A 24,827-nucleotide genomic window follows, 5' to 3' on the forward strand; every position below is an offset into this window, starting at 1 on the left:
AGCGATCACAAAACCAGGTACAACTAGGAAACTCATTGCGGTCCATTGGTTGCCCGAACAGTTACATTTCTAACAGTGATTTAATATCGGTACTTACTTAATACTTTTGTTGTTTTTATTAATTTAACTGGTGGAGTTTCTGTCAGCCACGACCCTCATGTTTCTCCAGTGGTGGTGTTCATCTCTGCCCATCTGAATTATTGCATTTAACTACTTGTTGTTTCACGTTGACATTTTTTTTTTTTATCGGGGACACTGCGTGTATATAAGCAGATATGATTTCTTTTCCGCCATCTGTTTCCATCTTCTTGTTGTCCATGATTTTTCTTCAAAAGAGTGGACATATTCCAGTTAGCTAGACTCTCTCTCCAGATACCGTTTTAGACAGATAAACGTCGGCTGGCCCTAAATGATGGCTTTGGCTCAACGTCCACGATAAAGCGTCAAACTATTGGCTGTGGAAAAACAACCAGTTTAAGACAAGACATGCGGTGCGTAAAGATACGAAAGAGCTTAAACGTACCGCTTGTCTAAACAGACTTTTGGGGGATATGAATAAGCATAAAACGGACAAGTAAGACACATGAAAATGACCATTGCCAGAGTGAAGGACAACTGATATTCAAGTCAATTATATTTAAAGGTATTTCAACGCAGACGTCGCCCCTGTGTGGCGAACTGTGTTAACCCTGAGTGACCGTGTTAATAGAGTTATGGTTACTGCACAATATTTTATCTTTTTAACCTATCGTCCTTCTTTTTTAAACAAAGTAAAAGCGCATATGAAAAATCTACATATGCTTTCTACTTTATATATATAAATTATATTGGCTGTGGAACCAAAGTATTAATCAATCTTTTTTCTGGAAAGCCCAGTAATATGAAGGCAACCTAGCTTTAGGAGGCTCAGTGAATGTTTACTTTGCATTTCTTGACTGACAGGAGAGCATAATCTCTCCTGTCTTGGACAATAAAGCATTCGTGTGAGTATTACTGAAAAACACTAACCATAAGAGAAAAAAGCATATTTTTTTCAATTGTTGTGTCCTGTGTTCGTTTGGTGTGTGTGTGTGTGTGTGTGTGTGTGTGTGTGTATCCATAAGACAAGCTTCCACTGTTGACAGCATTTGACCTCACCCTCAACCACTCTCCTCCGACCCACAAAGCGGCCAATGTTCTGGACCTGATCTTCACCTGTACCACCACAACATCGGACATCAGTCACCCCCCTCCACCTCTCGGACCATCACTTTCTATCCTTCTCTCTCTCCCTTCCTTCTCTTTCCATCCTGTCCTCTCCAACATGTTCCTCCTTCCTCCATCACAATCTGCACTCCATAACTCCCTCTTCCCTTACTTCTACTGTTTTGTCCACCCTTCCTCACCCTGACTCTCTGTCTTCTCTCTCTTTGGATACAGTTACAAATTCTTTCATTTCTACACTCTCCTCGTTAATGAATCTTCTGTGCCCTCTCTCCTCTAGACTTGCTAAGTCCTCCCCACCTGCCCGCTGGCTAACAGAAAAACTTCGCTGCCACAGGAGAGAACGAAGGACTGCAGAGAGGCGGTGGAGGAAATCTCACGTAGATTCAGACCTCAGCTCATACAAGTCTCTCCTTTCCAAGTTCTCACTGGAAGTAACATCTGCAAAGTCATCCTACTACAGAGAGAATTTCAAATCATCAGCATCTGATCCACGCAAGCTCTTCACTATTTTTTCTTCTCTCCTTAATCCTCCCCCTCCCCCTCCTTCCTCTTACTCTTACTCTGGAGGATTTTATCACCTTCTTTGAGGAGAAGGTTGCAGCAATCCGCCAGTCCTTTTCCTCTGTGCCCACTCTTCCAACCAACATATATTCCCCAACATCCAACTCTCTGACCTATTTTTCTCCTCTTTCCTCAGATTAAATTCTTCAACTCCTCACTTCCTGCAATCTGACTACATGTCTGCTGGATCCTCTGTTCCAGACAATCGCAAGAGATCTGCTTCCTTTCATCTCTTTCATCATCAACAACTCCTTATCTTCTGGATGCGTGCCTACTGCATTCAAAACCGCCAGGGTGGTACCAATCCTCAAGAAGGCCACACTTGACAGCTTCAGTGTTACCAACTACAGACTGGTATCACTTCTCTCTTTTCTCTCAAAAGCCCTTTAAAGCAGTTTATAATCAATTCTTTTTTTCACCCAGAACCAGCTGCATGATCCCAACCAGTCTGGCTACAAACCGGCACAGGTGACATGGAGAGGATCCACATCCAAACCATGTAGACTCTCCACTGGTGTTCCACAAGGCTCAGTATTAGGCCCCCTTCTCTTCTCTTTGTATACTCATTATCTTGGTGATGTAACATCTTCTCATGGTTTCTCCTACCACTGCTATGCTGATAACACTCAATTATTTCTTTCTTTTCCACCCTCTGACATGCAGGTCTCCAGATGTATCTCAGCATGTTTGACTGACATTGCGTCATGGATGATAGCCCACCACTTGAAGCTCAACCCCAGTAAAACCGAGCTTCTGTTCATCCCAGGTACTCCCAACCCTTACCATGACCTCACTGTTTTCTTTGAGAACTCCCTAGTATCACCATTCGAAGCTGCCTGTAGCCTGGGCGTAACTTTGGACAACCAGTTGTCGTTTTGAACTCGTTTCTAATCTAACCCGGTCTTGGAGATTCCTCCTTTGTAACATATGATGGATTCGACCCTTTCTCTCACAGGAAGCTACCCAGGTGCTTGTGCAGTCTCTTGTGATCTCAAAGCCAGACTACTGCAACTTGCTACTTGCTGGTCTTCCTCTAAGAGCCATCAAAGCTCTACAAGTTGTCCAGAATGCAGCAGCACGACTGGTCTTCAATCTTCCGAAGTTCACACATTACGCCACTGCTGCGCTTTCTTCACTGGCTTCCTGTAGCTGCACGCATCAGATTTAAAACCTTGATGCTTGCCTACAAAGCCAAAAATCGACCAGCCCCTTCATACATGAGGTCAATGGTCAAAGCCCAATCTATACCTCGAGTAATTCGAACCTCAAGTACGGCTCGGCTTGAAATACCTTGCTTCAGGTCTCATGGATGACAAGCATCGAGACTATTTTCTGTCTTGGCTCCAAGATGGTGGCATGAACTCCCACTTCCTGTCCGGACAGCAGAGTCCCTTGCAGTCTTCAAATGCAGACTGAAGACCCATCTATTTGCAGAATATTTAAAGGACAACTGACACTGCTCCCATATTGACTGACTAAATTAATACTTTTTGTAGGGTATTGTTTATGTTGTTTAACAAACTCTAGCACTTATTGTTTATAGCACTTATCATTGTTTAAGATAGACCTTATGTATTTTGTACTTCTAGTTATTAGCATTCATCCCTGTATTCTACAGTATTCTAGTTCATTGGTATGTCTGATTCTAAACTACTGTACTGTACTTGGATATATTCTATGAGTAAATGACAAAGCACTTTTGTAAGTTGCTCTGGATAAGAGCGTCTGCTAAATGCCGTAAATGTAAATGTGTGTGTGTGTGTGTGTGTTCCATTCTAGATCCACTTCTAGATTCCATTACAGAGTTTCATGTTTGCAGAAAATCAGGAGACAAGACTCTGCCCACCCTGAGGAGAAATAAAAGAGGGAAGAAGCTAGAGGAAGAGAGAGATGTTCTCTTGAGTTGTTTGTTAGCAGTGTTGATGGTTGGCTTAGTGTATGACTTTGCTTCCCATGTTGACTTTGCACTAGCAGTTTGTTTTTGCCGTTGTGTATTTGTATATGTTCCACTTTGTTCCCTTTGTTGTGTTTCACTGGTAAGTAGGAAGTGACTGCCATTTTGTTTGGGGGGTGGGTTTGCTCTGTGTTTTCCACGTAGTGTAGTTGTATGTGTATTTTTCTTTTGTCTGTTTAGGTTTAGTGAGTTATTTTGGCCTGTGTCACTCCTGACGTTATAATCCAGTGTTACACTGTCTCTTATATATATATATATATATATATAAATATCATACTGTCTATTGTACAATACACTGTATATCATTGAACTGTTTTGGTTTGTCGCTGTCTGACTTCATTTCCACCATTCCACTTGATTTGTGGTTTTTATCACATTTCCTCTTACGACCTGGAGCCTTAAATGTTGTCACAATTTTCATTAATAATTTTACAATAAGCATTTAAATATGCTTTAATTGGGGTGCATGTACATAAAGCTTCTCAATGCTTATCTAGGATTTGTTTGTCAGTGTTGTAGATGAGACAAAAATATCACCTTAGGTTAGCACTCATGCTTTGAGAAGCTTTAAGAATATAGGCCTAGATTTAGTAAAATTAAAGTTTAGTTAAGCCTCTTTTCCTGTAAACATTCTTTTAGTTACCTCAACACCACCTATTTTTCACACACATACTGTTAGCTTTAGTCTTTGAGCAAGTAGTATACTCTAGTATCTGAAACAACAGAAAGGACAAAACAATATGAGCTGAAAACAGAAGAAAATGGAAATATAATGCTCTGTAAGTGTATGTAGCATTTAATATGAGAGTGCGCTGACCAAACATGCTGCAATGAACAGGTGATGCCTTTAGGATGTGCAGATTGTGGGGACATTCTGTTTCATGAATTCTAATGGTTTTTTTTAAATACCTAAATTGTTATTACTTTTCTATCATTACTTTTGCACTGTTAGAATAGATCTGTATATATCTATGATAAACTGTGGACCTCCGTAATAGGCATGCTACAGCCCTAGCTACAAAATCTAGATAATTTTCTGGTGTCAGATGATCTAATCTGGTCAATGATGGTCAAGATAGTTGAAAAGCTGGACATCCAGGCAATAGATGTACTTTATGCTATTAAATCATCTGATTAAACTGGTAGACTAGCAAAAGCTACGTTTTGTTTCAGGTTTGATGGTTTAGCCACAATTTCCAACTGGACAGCAGGTCCAGCAGCATAAACAACTTGACCAAGCTATTCAACCAGTATGATTGAGCAGTTGGGTCATACTGGTCAAATCTCAATCTGATTATACTGGGCAACCAGTTTGGTCATTGGTTATGCTGGCCAACTATCTTGTTCTTATCTTATCTGAAGTGTAATGCTTATAGATACATACAAAACACTCTTAATTGTAGGTATTTATCCAGAAACCAGAGTTGTATTATGCAGCATCTCTTTAGATTGAATACTATTCTGTAAAATAGTAGGCAGGTATTTAGACAGAACCTGAATTGTGTTAAATGGGATTTATATCAGCGTTTGTAAGGCTGCGATATGTACAACCTAGCATAAATAAATACGCTAGAATGTATAGCACGAATAGCCAGCCATGATAAAATCATGGTAACCTAAAAACGTACTTTTCACTTGGTTGTTGTTGCTTCCCGCTGGTCTCATTGAAGTCCAATCGCCTCTGTGTCCTCTGGAAACAGCACTTCTGTTGTGTTGGGAATGGATTTGAAGCATTTTTGAAGTTGCATGTGTTTTCTGAATTTGAACCGGGTTGTGTTGTCATTTTGATGAATGTGCTTTATGTATTTGCATTGCGTTTGTGAAATGTATCGCAAGTGTTGTCATTTTGATGAATGTGCTTTATGTATTTGCAGCACGATGGGTCTTCCCTGCAACCGTAGTGGGTGTGGAGTGTGAATCAAGCTCCAACTTTGCTAAAATGAAAATGTAAATAAAACATTTTCTCTCTTGCACTTTATGTATGTTCTTTAGAAAGGCTCTTCGTTCGGCTCTACATTCCTTCACTTACACACAACCCCACACCTGTTCCACCTTCTAGCTTGCCAAATGAGAGTAGGGAGGATTGGGAACTTTCTGCTCACCTACCCGACAGGCAAACCTAAAAGCCACCCTGAAATCATGTGATGAGCGACCCCAGCCCTTAAATTCTGACTCGAGATACCCTAACACAAAATCGATTCCGGTTGAGTCTAAAATGAGAAACTCCAAAACCAGTGGCAATGCTTAACAAGTGCCTTTGACCTTGCTATTCAACCATGCCATCTGATGGACAGCAGTGGGGAAGTCATTTTACATTCTCAAAACCTAACCCCAACAACATATACAATGTGTCATCGCAGTGCTATTGAAAATCTTGGGATTATGAGTGAGTGAGCTCTCATAGAGCTCCTAAAATGATCCAGTTCAAGGGTGAACTGTGACCTGATCCTGAACTCAACTCAACAAACAGGTAACGGGGTCAGCATGGTCTACTTTGATGCCAGTTCGCTGTGTGTTATCATACTACCTGACCACAGAATGACATTTAGGCAAATCCAGTCTAGTTCAATGATTATTTAGGACACACTTCCCTTTCAGGAGTCCCAGTTTAGTGTTCCAAAATCCATGGCATTTCCCTTTTGGCTCTATTTAGTTGTTAATCAATTTTTTTTTCTCTTTCTAGTTTTGTGGTAGCTTGGTGGTTAAGGTAGTTGACTTGTAATCAGAAGATTGTGGTTTCAAGCACCACTGCTGCCAGGTTGCCACTGATGGGCCCCTGAGCAAGACCCTTAACCTTCAGTTGCTCAAGTTGTACTCAGTCATAATTGTAAGTTGCTTTGGATAGAAGCATCTGCAAATGTTATTTGTGGTTTTTCTACAACAATTACTATACCTATAGCTTCATTTTAGTTGGTTCCATATACTCAAGCCCTGTTTATTTACTATATATGTTTATTAACATTTAATTTACCATATAATGCAGGATTCACTTTCATTTTTATAATCCCTGCATACGTGATTAGGACTCTGACTAACCATAACCTGAGTGAGACTGAATTAATATAAAGCTTTTTTTAAAGTAATTACACTTCAATTATAATTAACATATTTCCCTACATTTAGCATGGTGCCCTGGTTAAAGGTATTTTGACAAATTTAAAACATACATTGCTACTATTTCAATCCACTAACAAAAAACTTGATCATCTTAGGGAGGACAAGATGCAACAATTTCTATCAAATGTTTCCAGATGATGAGAGTGTTTACAGTGAAATGCATCATACCTTGTGCAGTAGAAATATTAGACTTTATTTGAAGATTATGGCAAAACAGAGGCAGACTTCCCATGTTGTTCATATGTGTCACACTACTGTCAGATGAAACATTTGTAATAATGTATATACGAATTATACTGAGGGATGACTATGAACTTGACTTGGCATGAAAAACTAAAAGCACTGTTAATATTTACTGTAAATTATTAAGGTTCATTCACATATAAGAAATCATACATTTATTATAAAACTGAATGTTACTCAGCAATATGAATGATGAGGGTTTAATTTTAGGTGCCAAGTGTTGGGGCAGATAAGTGAGTTACATGTGAATGTGTTGGTCACGTGTGATGAACTTTGAAATCCAGGTTGCACCAGTGCCTGTGAATTTTTAAATAGTATTTTGCCAATATTATTCCAACCTTGAATGTAAATACTTCCCTTACATGTTAAAAGTGAATGGATTATGCCAAGTAGTTTACTGCGCTGAGCTTATGGGGAGAGGGGTCAACGTGAAGCCCACAGCTGGCATGAGGTCCAACTGTTCCTCAGACACGCCAGGTGGAGGAGTGAAACGAAAGTGCTGCAGAAGAGTGGCGAAGAAGAGGAACAGCTCCATCCTGGCCAGACTCTCTCCCAGACACACCCTACGCCCTTAACAGACACACAGACAGACATTTAAAGTACAACATGAAATCTGGAGCACCAGATCAATGACAGAAAATGATTTCAGTGCACCTCCACAGAAGGGCATGAAGGCATCTCTCTTAATGAAGTGTCCCTACTCATCGAGGAAGTGTCCTGGATTAAAAGTGTAAGGGCTCTCCCACTCATTCTCATCCTTCAACACGGATGTCAAAAGAGCAAATACACAGGTTCCCTGCAAAGAATCACAGTTTTAGCTTAAGCAGGAAGCTAGTGACAGCTTTCTCTGGTATGACAACAGTGCAAAATTTAAATTTACGCAGCCATTTTGTCATGTCTTTGTTATATTTATAAACCAGCCAGTTTCAGCTCTCAGTCTCCTACATACATTTAATAATTTTATCCTATGCATGCTTTTGTTGTATTGCTTTTAGACTCTTCTCAGTTAATCTAACAGCCTGACCTTCTTGATGAAGAAGCCTTGGAAGTTAATATCACAGGTAGTGGTGTGAGGGAGACTCATGGGTACTATGTCTGCCAGTCTCTGTGTCTCATGGATGACTGCATCTGTGTAAGGCAGGTTCTTGTGGTCATCCAGCACTGGCTGGCGGCCTCCAACCACCCTGTCAATCTCCTGTTGTACCTGATCTGGAGCACAACAGAAGATATTGTCTCGTGTTTTTAAGAAGACAAAAGCAATCAACTCTTTCAATATTACAATATAAACAAATACAAGAAGCAACCATGGTAAACCCTCAAACACCATCAAGCACCTCTTTGTCTTCCTCATTGGAGAAATGTCTTGGACACTGGATATTCACATTGCAGTTGGAATTCTTACCTTGTATGTGGGGGTACTTGGCCATTAAGCAGAATGCCCCAGTGGAGCGTTGTGCTGGTTGTCTCAGTACCAGCAGCAAACAGGTTGGAAACAGTTTGAAGGAGATTCTGTGCATGGAACAATGAGTTCTTTTTTCCAGCCTCCTAACCAATAATCAGAAGGGATCAATTAGTCAGCCAACATAAGAGACCACTTTCTTCCATCAGAGTACAACTGAGTAATACCAGGGATCATATAGAGAGATGTTTGAAAACCATCAAACCACTGGCTTTTTCCATACCAAGCCTAATCAGCTGGCCTAACAGTGAACCAATTCAACAAGCAGGAAAAGGTTTTCTTAAGAAGTCCCATTTTATTTATATTTTTAAGGAACCAGTTTTGCTGTGCTAAAACCTATAAAGAAGCTTAAAATCATAAGGTTCCATTTATGCTTGCCAACTTAAGCCATTGTTTCATCCATGTTCATTTGTATGGTGGCCAGGAAGACCCAACATGCTGCAACTACATTAAACACATTCATCAAAACACATGTGCTACATTTCAGAAATGCAATGCAAATTCATGAATGTTATACAAATTCCAAAAACATTTTATTCAAAATGACAACATATGCTACATTTCAGAAATGCAGTGCAAATTCAAAAAACACATGCAACTTCAGAAATGCTACAAATCCAGTCACAACACAATGAAAGTGTTGTTTCAGGGGGACACAAAAAGGGGTTATTCAACCAAACAGCCAGTGAAAAGTAATTTATATTTGTGATTTCCAAAGTTTTGTCACTGGTGGTACAGAATGAACAATTGGCCTATTTGTGCTTTGCATTCTTGCACATGTTTGGTTGTAAAGAATGCAGCCTTAAAGAACACTGATAAAACAAAATCCCAACTAACAGAAATATAAACCTGATCCTGCCAGTTAATAACTAGCTAGATGCATTCAGAGTGTGTTACTATTTTAAACTCCAGTTCAGCCTAAAGAGATTCTGTCGAATACAACTAGGTTTCTGTCCATATACCTACTTTTAGAGCGTTATTGATTTCAAACCATATTTTGTATGTATGTAAAAACAACACACTTGAGATTAACTAGTAAGAATAAGACAATTGACAAGATGGTCACTGTAGCAGACCAGTTAAACTATCAAACCTGAACAAAAACATAGTGTATCCTGTAAATTAGTAACACACTCTGAAGGTAGCTAGCTAGCTAGCTAACTAACTACGTATTAAGCCAGAAACATAGTCGCGTTAAATGGGATTTTTTTTTTCATCAGCGTTCTTTAAAGCTGCATTACAACCTAGCAGAATTAAATATGCAAAACTGCTGAGCATGAATAGATCAGTTGTTCATTCTGTATCAACATAATCCATAACAAACGATATAACCATGGTAATCACAAATATAAATATTTTTCATTAGCTACTCGGTCACCACTGGTCTCATAGGAGTCCATTCCCTCTCCGTGTCCTCAGAAACATGTCCGTCGTGTTGTAGCTGTTATTTGCAGGGTTTCTGAAGTTGCATGCGTTTTTTGAATTTGCATCACGTTTCATTTGCAGCACAGTGGGTCTTCACATTCATCGTACATTTGTGTTATTTTTAATTTTATTTTCTGCAATCTGAACAGTGTTACATTTAACTTTCCACTGAATTAAGAGAGTCAATCAAGGACACTCTGCCAATTGTAAACGCAATGTGTATAAATACTGCTATTATCAATGTTTAAACACCAGTTAAAGAGGTGTATACCAAGCTTGAAACAGGTGTTTGACAGTTCATGACTGAACTTGCTTTGGAGCAAGGGAAAGACATTCCTGTCTCCCATGAATATTGCCCCTATCTGTATTGTGAATTGTGTGATTTTTGTGTGCTTGTTTTTGTCCCACACAGAGCATCACGCACACATGGACAATGTTCCAGGCTGCTGGAACTGTCCAAATGCCCCATAATAAGAAGTGATAACGGCCTTTTGAAAGCCAACTTTGATGTTGTCATTCTTGTGACATAGCGAACAGGGAATTCCTTTACACAGTGTGACAATCAGGCTTCCCACACTCATAGAGCTCCTTGTGCAAGTATAGTCAATTAAGCAAAACATGTTAATTTTGTTAGTCTTTCCACTACTGCTTCCACTTACTGTAGTACTAGCAATTAAACTTCACATCTAGTAGTTCTCTAGGTAATGCTATCAGTTATTAGGGATCCCTGTATGACCTTTATTCTCATTTATCCTGTCTGTTTTTAAAAATGATATTACCTATATGAATCAATACATTAATTCCTTTAGAATTGGTGATTAGTTGCTAAACATCCTATCGATTGTTGATCAAACTCAAAATCTCCCACTGAGATGCAAACGAGAGTTTTCTGTTTCACCATTTGGCAGCCAGATAGTGCTACTGAAGCACTTTGAATTGCCACAGTATATGAAAAGTGCTATATAAATTAACTTAAGTTGCCTATTGATTAAAGGTCAGATTGAGTCGTCTTCTAGTTAGTCCTGTAGATTACTTTTGTTTTCTAAACAAATATTCTCATTTGTTTTATCTGGTTTCTCTCTTTATTCCCTCTATTCTTCAATGTATTATACACTATGCGATTGCTGATTAGTTCAACGTTCCATTAGCTGTCAAGTTTGTGGCTTCACTGGTGGCATTTCTAACCTGTGGTGGATGATCACGAGTTAGACAACTTGCGACTTCCAGTTGAGACTGATTAAAATATTTCCATATGCGATGGTGCCCCATTAATTTACTATAACTATAACAAATTTGATGAGTGCAGAATTATAAATTAGGAGTTCATACCACTACAGAGGTCATATGGATACTCCAAAATATGAGTGGTTGTATATGCACTATGTACAAGATAAAACTTGACACATTAAGCATTTCTGTATACAGCACAAGAAGGACATACCACGTTTTGTTTGCATGCTAGAAAACAGTCAATAAAGCCTCTGCACTCCTGAGGGTTCAGGGTCTCCTGGAGGCTGTGCACAAGCTGCATTATATCCTTCAGAGTTTTTTCACAGTTTGCCATGATAATTTTCCAGTCCTTTAGCCAGAGCCGAAGCCAGGGGAACATATTGTAAAGCTACAAACACACAGATTAACATTTTGTTATGTGCCTCCTACATTTATCCATACATCATCCTATCTTTGTGTCTCTTGCTTATTCAAAAACATAGCAGGGTACCTGTATAGAAGCTGAACCAGTGATCCTGATATTCTCATTGCTTCGGTTTACCATGTTTTGGAACCGAGGATCACTGTATTCAAACCTGCTTCCATATACAATGGCTGAGGTGATATTTGAGGCATTTATACAATAACCAATAACAGGATGTTAAATGTTCCCATATATTACATTTTGGATAAATGGATAATTACATTATGGATAATTTGGATAATTACATTTTTGGCTCAACTACAAAAAATAGTTACTTCTGGTAAGAGTAAAATAGAAAATATATACTTATGTCTCTTACCCTTAAAGTTCTCCACCACTTCCCTCAAATTCCACATCTCTTCTATGATTCTCTCTTCACTCCCTCTCTTGCCCTGCCCAAAGTCCTGCAGGGTGCTAAGGGCAAAGCGCCTCATCTCTTTCCAGTTCTCACCATTAGAAAACAGAATTCCTTGATCATAAACAGAAATCATTAAACCTTTGTTGTTAAACAGCTAAATGTCAGCGAAATGCCATAAATGTAAATGTAAACACAAAATGCAGAATGGTTTTTCATCTTAACTGTGAGACAACTGCATGTTTTTACAATATTTATATAAAACAGGTATTCATGATGAAACACACATTGGGAAACTGCTTATGATCTATTCCAGTGCAAAACCAAATTATAACCATGATTAATAAGGAAAATAACATAAAATAATAATTGTCTTCAGAAAATGGCCTTTTATGAAGAACATTGCTGGCCTGGCTTCCCTCTGGCTGTTTCACAACGGTTTCCCCTTTTCTCCTAATTCTTCTCTTACACTTTAGTCATGCTCTTTCACCATGAATCTTGTTTTATTAATGTTTCCCTTGTTGGTGTCACTCTGGGTGACTTCTCCTTCAGGATATAAACACCTCCCCTGCCCTTCTTTTGGAAAATCTGATCACACCTCCATCCTTATCCTGCCTGCATACAGACAAAACTCAAACAGGAAAAAAGGTTTTCTGATCAGTCTATCAATGGAGTGCAGAGGCCACCTTCACACTTCAGGACTGCTTTGAAACCACAGACTGGTGGATATTTTGTGACACAGCTGGCACTAACATCAATGAATTCTCAGACATATGTGGAATAGACTTTGCATGATCACTGACTACAAAGGAAGTTGGTACTGTGATAGGGGGGTTGACCTCCTCACTTGCAGAGAAGCTAAATGCTCATTATGCTCGGTTTGAGGAAAACATCCCCCTTGCTGCAAAACTCCCAGTAGATCAGGAGAGCTTTGTGTCTGAGGAGGTCAGATCCTTTAAGGCAGTTAACCCACGCAAGGTACCTGGTCCACAATTGGATACTGGACTACCTGATATGCAGACCCAAGGTGGGGAAAGTAGAAAACAGCTTCTCTTCAACACTGACTCTGAGCACAGGGGCTCCACAGGGTTGTGTGCTCAGCCCCCTCCTGTACTCCCCATTTACACATGACTGTGTAGCCAAACACACATCTAACATCATCTTCAAGTTTGCTGATAGCACAACCATCCTAGGCCTCATCACAAGGGGAGACAAGTCAACCTACAGAGACAAGGTTAGTGCTCTATCAAAGTGTTGCTACGACAACATCCTCCAGCTCAATGTCAGTAAAATGAAGGAGATGATTGTGGACTACAGGAAGCTGCATTTGGGTGGTCACTCTCGCCTATACATCAACGTATCCCAAGGGGAAAGAGTCGGTTGAGTTTTTCGGTATACACCTCACAGATGACCTCACCTGGTTCAACCACACCAACACACTGGTGAGATCAGCCCAACAGCACCTCTTCTTTCTGTGAAGGTTCAGGAGGTTTGGCCTGCCGCCTGACATTTTCACCACCTTTTATAGATCTAAAACAGAGAGCAAACCCACAGGTTGCATCACTGTCTGGTACTGCAGCTGCACTGCAAGTGACTGAAGGTCCTCCAGAGAGTAGTGAGGACTGCAGAATCCATCATAGGCCACAAACCTCCAGCCTTACAGGATAGCCATCAGTCCTGCTGCTTGAGGAAAATGAAAATGATGCAGCTAGACAGTAGCCACCCAGCACACAGCCTGCTCACTGTGTGTCACAGGCATCGCAGTTCCCACGGCGACATATTTACGTGCTTGGTTTGGTTTCTGTCCCTGGTATACTTGGCTCGGTTTTGTCAAGCTCTTGTTTTGGTTTCGTTCTGTTCCACCCCCGAGCCTGTATCCCCAGCTGTAATTATGTTCACCCGTGTCTGGTAATGTTTATCTGGATCTTCATCAGTCTTGGTTATTTAAGCCCTGTTTTGCTTTCCAGTTTGTCGGTTATTTTGGTTTGCCAGTTGTGTTTAGATTTGGTGTTGCTGTTGCTGTCATTGTCTCTGTTACTTCCTAGTTAGTTTCCTGAAGTCTACCTCATTCTGTGCTGATGAACAGTTTCTACCCTCCTATAAGGCTCTTAAACAGGATGTGAAACAGTTAGTCCTTAGTATTAGTTCTTGGCAGCACACCACTACTTGAACATTTCCACATAGTCACTATTAACATACAGGGTGTAGTTTATCTACAGATTACCCTGGGCTAATATATTCAATAGCAGGAGGCTCCTTATTAGGACTCTTCTGAAGTCTAGTCACCATCTATTCTGAAAAAAATCAAAACAAAAAAGTAAATAAATAATGAATGAAAAACAAATAATTTACCTAATTAAAATTTAAATAGTACCATGATCAACTCACACACACATTCCATCATCTAAATTGGCTGAATAAGGTTTTCTGAATCCTTGGCTGAAGTCATAGAATATGGGACTGATGTCTCTTGTCTCCAAATTCTTCTGCATGATTCACCAGTGCTTGTTTGACAGTTTGATATCCTGTCAGGACAACTACTTTCTTTGGACCAAAATACACAGTGAATATGGATCCATATTGTTTTGACATCTGCAAACACAAATTGGATGGATAAAAAGTTTTCTGTTAATACAATGTACTCTATACAATGGGTTGATGGATTTTTTTGAATTTTAAGTAAAGACACTGCCATATTTATTTATTTAGTTAGGGTTTCAGAAGTAATAATCACATTGTTGAACTTGTGACTTTATGAGTCAAGACTGATTTAACATAGTCCTTAAATAATAATTAATTCATTAATTTTCCCTGCTAATCAGAGTGGTGCGGTAACGTGCGGTGGCCCGAGTGCCGTAGGGGGAGCGGCAGGACGCACAGACTCCTCCGACTGGGACGAACATTTATTCACATTTAACATGAAACACTAACGGCACTCACAAGAATCACTCACGACTGATACAAACAAGAAACGATTAACATTAAACACATACGGTGAACACTAATACAGTGAACATTGACTATGTTACAGCACACGTTACAGAATAACCAACCGCTACAGCACGCACTCTCCCTCGACAAAAAAAGTAATTCCTAGCGGGGGGTGCATGAACATCCTCTGCACCTCTGCCTGGATCCCAGGATATTGGGGAGAGGACCGTTGTCTGCGTCTTCTCCGGAGGTAGAGGGGAACAGCCCCAGGAATTTCTTGGGGGGGGCCTCAGGCGGTTGAGCCCGGGCCAGGGAGGACCGAGGGGCACCACAACCACCAGAAAGAGGGCGGTTGCGTGGAGCCAGCGGGATCTCCCAAGACCCTTCTCCTCAGCTGACTCGCCAGCGAAACTGGAAAGGTCTGCCCAAAGCCTCAGAGGCAACCCGCCTCTGGGACGCTCTTAGAGCGGCGGGAAAGAGGAGGACCGTTTAGGGATGTCTGGAACCGGGGCGGACGTGCACCCCCGCGTGTCCGCTGAGGCCTCGGACACGACAAGGAGCCTGCGGGGACGGCGGGCGCCACGTCACAGCGCCTTGTGTTTGTGTGTTGGTGCTATTGTGTGTTTCTGTTTGCGCCTTTTGTGTTTACAGGCGCAACGTGTGGTGGAGTGTACCGGACTGCCAGGGAAGCTGCCTTTCTCTCTCTCCCCGCGAGGTCTCTCTTGCTGGCGGCACCTGGCCCGCCTGGGCGCCGGGCACTGCCATGCTGTGTTTGTGTGTACGTGTACACGGTACCTGGAGGTTCACGTTCATTGGACGGATGCGTCGGGATCCGCGCCCCTTGGGAGGGGGTTCTGTCACGGAACGCTCGCCTCCCGCGATTCACGTGGTTCGACCCGCCATGTGCAGTGGGAGGACTGTCTTGTCTGTAACCACACCTGCACCTCGTATATACACCTGCACCTTAATGTATATAAACGCGTGTTAAAGTGTGCAGGATGTTGGTTATTGTTGGCGTAATGTCTGAATGTAATGTGTTTGTTAGATGTATTCTTGTGTATCGTGTTTGTTTAACTTTAACCATTTCATGTTCCTTGTTTGTGATAAGCGTGCCATTGTGTCGTTTGTTAATAAATGTTCGTCCCAGTCGGTAGAGTCTGTGCATCCTGCCCCTCGCCCTACGGCACTCGGGCCGCCGCACCTTACAGGTGCCCCAAGTAATCTTATCATTTTTGATTGCCAATTTATTGAGGTGATCATAACACTATATTTGTGACAATAGCTGTTGTAAAAAATGCTATATACCAACTAGCTAGCTATCTTCTCCGTAAACTAGCTACTGTTAGCTCACACCTACGTTCCATGCAAACATTATTGTAAAAAGTAGAAAAATGAACATTATGAAAACTATTCCAGTGTTTAATTAATATCACTTCCACTTTGTAAATATTTCTACCATGTGAGTCACGTATCTGTGACTATCATGAACAATTGCATCATTTCCTAGATGAGGCAGATGTAAAAGGAGACATTTACAGCGAGGCCTTACTTAGCCATTGTTGTAAAACAATTATTTTGTAGCCTTCTTGTCATTTTACTACCTTAACCCTTTCCTTTTATAAGCTGTTTTTTAATCAGTAACAATTTATGAAACATTAGCTAACCTACTAATATGCAAAAAATAGGCTTGTCTTCATAGCCAGAGTACACATATTATACTGTTACTGTTCCATATTACACAGGGTACTGTTCTGAATGTTTCTTGTAGATAATGGTCTAATGAATCATTGCTTGGTCTTACTAAATGCTACGCTGTCTGCCAGTTCACACAAGCCACCTGTTGCAGTGTTGCTGTCAATGTATGTCAATTAGAATTCTGTCAGTGGAGGTGCTGATGCCATCAGGGGCTGCTGTGTTCTCGCACACATAGCTGGCACTAAATAACAGGTCTAAACCAAGTTAAGAATGCACTCTTCTCGGTAAAATTTAATTTTTAGCTCTGAAAATGACCAAGGTGTGGACCTCAGTGACCTCATAGCTAGCTATGAGCATGCTCCTAAAGTTAAAGGGGAACTTCATGGATTTGACTAATTTTCTTTATCATTCAATGATTTAGACATAAACAAAGTTATTAAGAGTTTTTTGGTGTGAAATGTGCATTTCTAGACACATTTAGTAATTAGCTGTCAGAGTAGTTCACAGTGGTAGTACTAGAACCACACGTTGTGACGTCTACACTGCAAAAATAGTCACTTAATCTGTTCTCCAAAATGAGCAGTATCTGTCTTCTAAGTTTGTATATGATGATGGTAAAAGAGTGATAAACTTTAAAAACTACATCTTTGGGTCCTATTTTTCCTTACAACATCCTCCATGTGTCTCTCCATCCTACACCTCCTGGTTCTTCTGCTTGTGTGTGTGTGTTCAGTCACTCTCCTTGCATTCAACCAACCAGCAGGTCAGCAGGTGTAGTGTTACGATAGAAATGACAAGTCACCATTTACTACATAATTAATGTGAAGTAGCCCTATTTTGTTAGAATAACTTGAAAGTAGTCTAAAAATGTCATTTTATTTATTTTATTTTTTTAATGCCCTGGCCAGTATTCTTTGGCTGCACTTTAGGGGGACATTGATTTTATTTTTCAATTTTCATTAGTGATGTCACATACGTCATTGTTTGTATGCAGACCTCTACAGGATTTTATATTTGAAGGTTCAGTTTTACAACTAGCTGACTGGGGATTTAGGAACGACAATATCACAATATTTTTTACTAATATCAGCCTTTATCCAGTAGACTCAGTATAATGTGCAAACAGCAGTAAGATGTTGTAAAGGGATTGTGGGGCAAAACATGGGTGCAAATTCACAGAGCTGATGGACCTGGAATGTGGAACAGGTTGCACTGAATGGTGGGAGATGCTAGAGTGACGCTGAAAGGACAAAAGCTGAATGTGACATCATCAGGAACAAGGCGCGATTAACAGTACTCATTAAGTGACGATTTATTAATGAAACACACAAAGAAAACAAAGCAGCTTCAAATAGAAGCAAAAGAAAATAAATGAAAATAAAATAAAATTAAAAACAAGCAGGAACGCTACTAAATGGTGGGCAGGCTCAGCAAAGCCTGTAACAGCAGGGTTAGGGACCATCAGTAGGGTCAGAGCTGATGAGATAGCACCTCTTTTATATCTGAGGTCAATTTTTCAACTAGGAGTGAGATATTGTATTTATTTGATGCTATGAGTTTATGTATTTGTGTTAACATTTTCTGAGGTTTAATTTAGTGTAGTTATATATATGGCTAGGGGGAGTATGGTTACAAAAGTGTCTGATATTGACTGTTTTCTTTAAAACATCTTTGTACAAATTGAAAGTGACAGTTATCTGGTATGTTGTATTTTTCTGACGTCAAAGAAAATACCAGAGAATAACTGTGCCCGGCTGATTATACCTCTCTGCCTCCATGTGCAAAATACAAAGGGTTTGTTATTGATTAAAAACATGGGATTGTTCCATAAAGTTTGATCATAGGGAGAATAGATGCAATTAAGAATTTTGTTTGAAATCTACCAAGTATTCAAGGTAGTACTTATTGTATTGTATTCATAACATTTCAATTTTTTAATAATTTTGTTTATGAATGGAATGCTATTGATGCCTACTTCTTGAATTAAGCTCCTCAATGTCTAATCATGATTGGTTTAAATTACTTGTCCAGTGTCTGATGTAAAGCAATTGGTGGGAAAAGAAGTAGTAATAAAAATTTGTATTAATAAATAAATTTAATTTTGAGATTGACATTCAGGTACATGCTGATGGCAAACACCTAGAAATCACAGAGGGGGAGAGTTAGAGAGTTAGTGTGCACCTTCTGCAGTTGTTTGACACATTTAGGTCCTTTTCAGGATACGAGATTAACTGGTCCAACTTTTCCAACTGGTCAGCTCTTACATCTTTGAACAACATGGCCAGTTCAATTCAACTACCCTCCTTATTTCCTGTTAATGATTCATTTAAATACCCGGGGTTTGATTCTTTCTTCTTTATCAGTGATGGCAATGGACAATTTTCACACCTTGCTGCAAAAAATTGAGATGATTTATATAGGTGGAGCTCACTGAGAACATCTCTGGGATAAAAATGAATATACTTCTACAACTCAGCTATCATTTTTACATACTCCTGATTTACCTCCCACTCCCTGTATAAATGACATAGGCTACCGTGATTTGGGCTGGCATTTCAACAAGCAAAATGGCTCAGTTTTTTGGCTTGATACATCATTGTTTATTCAAAAAACCTTTTTCCATAACTCTTTTTCACATTTTGACTTTAGCAATATTCTGACTTTTCCATCTCATCCTAGCGTAAAAATCTTTTTGTGATATTTGGGTGTTTGGGCTTTTTCCAATTCTGCAAAAACTTTGTGGACAGAAACCCCACTACTGATGGTGTCTAACCCTGTTGAGGGTCCCTAACCCTACTGATGGTCCCTAAACCTGCTGATGGTGCCTAACCGAGTTTACGGAGGCAGTAGGAGGGTTTATTGGAAAACTGGTGGACGAAATGATTCCAAGAGCCACCATAAAGACATTTCCCAACCAGGGTGAGAAAAAAACATCTGCAAGCCTCTGAACTCTCACACTACTGCCTACAACGTGGGGCTCATCAGGAACATGAACAAGTACAAGTCTGTGGCATACGGAAAGCACAGGGCGGTGAGAGAGCTGAATCAGCGCTATGGGAGGAAACTAGAGTCACAGTTCCAGCAGAGTGGCTCTAGATACCTGTGGCATGGACTATGGATAGATACATAAATATATATACCTACAGAGAGACAGATAGACACAAACCTACCGATAAATACCTGCAGATGGATGGACAGATACATACATAAATATACATACCTATAGATAGATAGATAGACACATACCTACCGATACGTACCTATAGATGGATAGACAGATACATAAACAACTATACATACCTAAAGAGCGATAGATAGATACATACCTATCAATACATACCTGCAGATAGATAAAAACATAGATACATACCTGCAGATGGATAGACATATACATACATAACAATACATAACTATAGAGAGAGATAGATAGGTACATACCTACCAATACATACGTGCAGATAGATAAATACATAGATACATACTTTCTGATACATACCTGTAGATGGATAGACAAATACATACATAACTATACATACCTATAGACAAATAGATAGATACATACCTACCGATACGTACCTATAGATATCTATCTATAGGTACGTATCGGTAGGTATGTATCTATCTATTTGTCTATACAGATACATAAATAACTATACATACCTAAAGAGAGATAGATAGATACATACTTACCGATACATACATGAAGATAGATAAATACATAGATACATACTTACCAATACAGACCTGCAGATGGATAGACAGATTCATACATAGCTATACATACCTATAGAGAGAGAGATAGATAAATACCTACAGATACATACATGCAGACAGATAATACATAGATACATACTTACCGATACATACCTGTAGATGGATAGACAGATACATGCATTACAATACATACCTTTAGATAAATACATAGATACATACTTACCGATACATACCTGTAGGTGGATAGACAGATACATACAAAACTATACATACCTACAGACAGATAGATAGATATATACCTACCGATACGTACCTGCGGATACATACATAACAATGCATACCTATAGAGAGATAGACAGATACATACCTACCGATACATACCTGCAGATAGATAAATACATAGATACATACTTACTGATACATGCCTGCAGATGGACAGACAGATTCATACATAACTATACATACCTATAGAGAGAGAGATAGATAAATACCTACAGATACGTACGTACGTATAGATGGACAGACAGATACATAAACAACTATACATACCTAAAGAGACAGACAGATATATACCTATCGATACATACCTGCAGATAGATATATAGATATACACTTACCGATACATACGTGCAGATGGACAGACAGATATATACATAACTATACATACCTATAGACAGATAGATAGATACATATCTACCGATACATACATAACAATACATACCTATAGAGAGATAGACAGATACATACCTACCGATACATACATGCAGATAGAGAAATAGATACATACGTAGCGATACATGCGTGCAGATGGACAGACAAAATCATACATAACTATACATACCTGTAGAGAGAGAGAGAGATAGATAAATACCTACAATTACATACCCATAGATGGAAAGACAGATACATAAACAACTATACATACCTAAAGAGAGATAGAGATACATACTTACCGATACATACCTGCAGATAGATAAATACATAGATACATACTTACTGATACATGCCTGCAGATGGACAGACAGATTCATACATAACTATACATACCTATAGAGAGAGAGAGAGATAAATACCTACAGATATGTACCTATAGATGTATAGACAGATACATAAACAACTATACATACCTAAAGAGAGAGCGACATATACATACCTATCGATACATACCTGCAGATAGAAAAATACATAGACACCTACTTACCAATACATACCTGCAGATGGATAGACAGATACCTACATAACAATACATACCTATAGAGAGATAGATAGATACATACCTAGCGATACATACCTGCAGACAGATAAACACATAGATATACACTTACCGATACATACCTGCAGATGGAAAGACAGATACATACATAACTATACATACCTATAGACAGATAGATAGATACATACCTACTGATACATACGTGCAGATAGATAAATACATAGATAGATACTTACCGATACATACCTGTAGGTGGATACACAGGTACATACATAACTTTACATATCAATAGAGAGATAGATAGATACATACCTACCGATACATACGTGCAGATAGATAAATACATAGATACATACTTACCGATACATACCTGTAGGTGGCCAGACAGATACATACATAACAATACATAACTATAGACAGATAGATAGATACATACCTACCGATACGTACCTGCGGATACATACATAACTATACATACCTACAGAGAGATATATAGATACATACCTACCGATACCTACATGCAGATAGATAAATACATAGATACATACCTAGCGATACATAACTGCAGACAGATAAATATATACACTTACCGATACATACCTGCAGATGGACAGACAGATATAGACAGAACTATACATACCTATAGACAGATAGATAGATACATACCTACCGATACGTACCTATAGATGGATAGACAAATACATAAACAACTATACATACCTAAAGAGAGACAGACAGATACATACCTATCGATACATACCTGCAGATAGATAAATACATAGATATACACTTACCGATACATACCTGCAGATGGACAGAGATATATACATAACTATACATACCTGTATAGAGAGAGAGATAGATAAATACCTACAGTTACATACCCATAGATGGATAGACAGATCCATAAACAACTATACATACCTAAAGAGAGATAGATAGATACATACTTACCGATACATACGTGCAGATAGATAAATGCATAGATACATACTTACCGATACATACCTGTAGGTGGATAGACAGATATATACATAACTATACATACCGACAGACAGATAGATAGATACATACCTACCGATACATACATGCAGATATATAAATACATAGATACATACCTGCAGATGGACAGACAGATATAGACAGAACTATACATACCTATAGACAGATAGATAGATACATACCTACCGATACGTACCTATAGATGGATAGACAAATACATAAACAACTATACATACCTAAAGAGAGACAGACAGATACATACCTATCGATACATACCTGCAGATAGATAAATACATAGATATACACTTACCGATACATACCTGCAGATGGACAGAGATATATACATAACTATATATACCTGTATAGAGAGAGAGATAGATAAATACCTACAGTTACATACCCATAGATGGATAGACAGATCCATAAACAACTATACATACCTAAAGAGAGATAGATAGATACATACTTACCGATACATACGTGCAGATAGATAAATGCATAGATACATACTTACCGATACATACCTGTAGGTGGATAGACAGATATATACATAACTATACATACCGACAGACAGATAGATAGATACATACCTACCGATACATACATGCAGATATATAAATACATAGATACATACCTGCAGATGGACAGACAGATATAGACAGAACTATACATACCTATAGACAGATAGATAGATACATACCTACCGATACGTACCTATAGATGGATAGACAAATACATAAACAACTATACATACCTAAAGAGAGACAGACAGATACATACCTATCGATACATACCTGCAGATAGATAAATACATAGATATACACTTACCGATACATACCTGCAGATGGACAGAGATATATACATAACTATACATACCTGTATAGAGAGAGAGATAGATAAATACCTACAGTTACATACCCATAGATGGATAGACAGATCCATAAACAACTATACATACCTAAAGAGAGATAGATAGATACATAAATGCATAGATACATACTTACCGATACATACCTGTAGGTGGATAGACAGATATATACATAACTATACATACCGACAGACAGATAGATAGATACATACCTACCGATACATACATGCAGATATATAAATACATAGATACATACCTGCAGATGGACAGACAGATATATACATAACTATACATACCTATAGATAGATAGATAGATAGATAGATAGATAGATAGATAGAGATAGATAGATACATACCTACCGATACGTACCTATAGATGTATAGACAGATACATAAACAACTATACATACCTAAAGAGAGATAGATAGATACATACCTACTGATACATACCTGCAGATAGAAAAATACATAGACACCTACTTACCAATACATACCTGCAGAAGGATAGACAGATACATACATAACAATACATACCTATAGAGAGATAGATAGATACACACCTACCGATACATACGTGCAGATAGATAAATACATAGATACATACTTACCGATACATACCTATAGATGGATAGACAGATATGTATGGTTATGTATGTATCAATAGAGAGGTAGATAGATACATACCTACCGATACGTACCTATAGATGGATAGACAGATACATAAACAACTATACATACCTAAAGAGAGATAGATAGATACATACCTACTGATACATACCTGCAGATAGAAAAATACATAGACACCTACTTACCAATACATACCTGCAGAAGGATAGACAGATACATACATAACAATACATACCTATAGAGAGATATAGATACACACCTACCGATACATACGTGCAGATAGATAAATACATAGATACATACTTACCGATACATACCTATAGATGGATAGACAGATATGTATGGTTATGTATGTATCAATAGAGAGGTAGATAGATACATACCTACCGATACGTACCTATAGATGGATAGACAGATACATAAACAACTATACATACCTAAAGAGAGATAGACCTATCTAGAGATACCTATCGATACATACCTGCAGATACATAAATACATAGCTACATACTTATCAATACATACCTGCAGATGGATAGACAGATACATACAAAACAACACATACCTATAGAGAGATAGATAGATACATACCTACCGATACATACTTACAGATAGATTACATATATACATACCTATAGATGGATAGGCAGATACATACATAACTATACATATCAATAGAGAGATAGATAGATACATACCTACCGATACATACATGCTGATAGATAAAAACATATACATACTTACCAATGCATACCTGCAGATGG

General features: G+C 38.8%; 1 pseudogene; it reads right to left on the reverse strand.

Annotated features, from left to right (window-relative positions):
• Positions 1 to 7,461: 7,461 nt before the first annotated feature.
• LOC145656655 (cytochrome P450 2K1-like) lies at positions 7,462 to 15,757 on the reverse strand (annotated as a pseudogene).
• Between the last annotated feature and the right edge of the window lie 9,070 nt (positions 15,758 to 24,827).

This window comes from Electrophorus electricus, unplaced genomic scaffold, assembly GCF_041902795.1.
Source record: "Electrophorus electricus isolate QZ-2024a unplaced genomic scaffold, ASM4190279v1 Scaffold85, whole genome shotgun sequence".
Lineage (NCBI taxonomy): Eukaryota > Metazoa > Chordata > Actinopteri > Gymnotiformes > Gymnotidae > Electrophorus > Electrophorus electricus.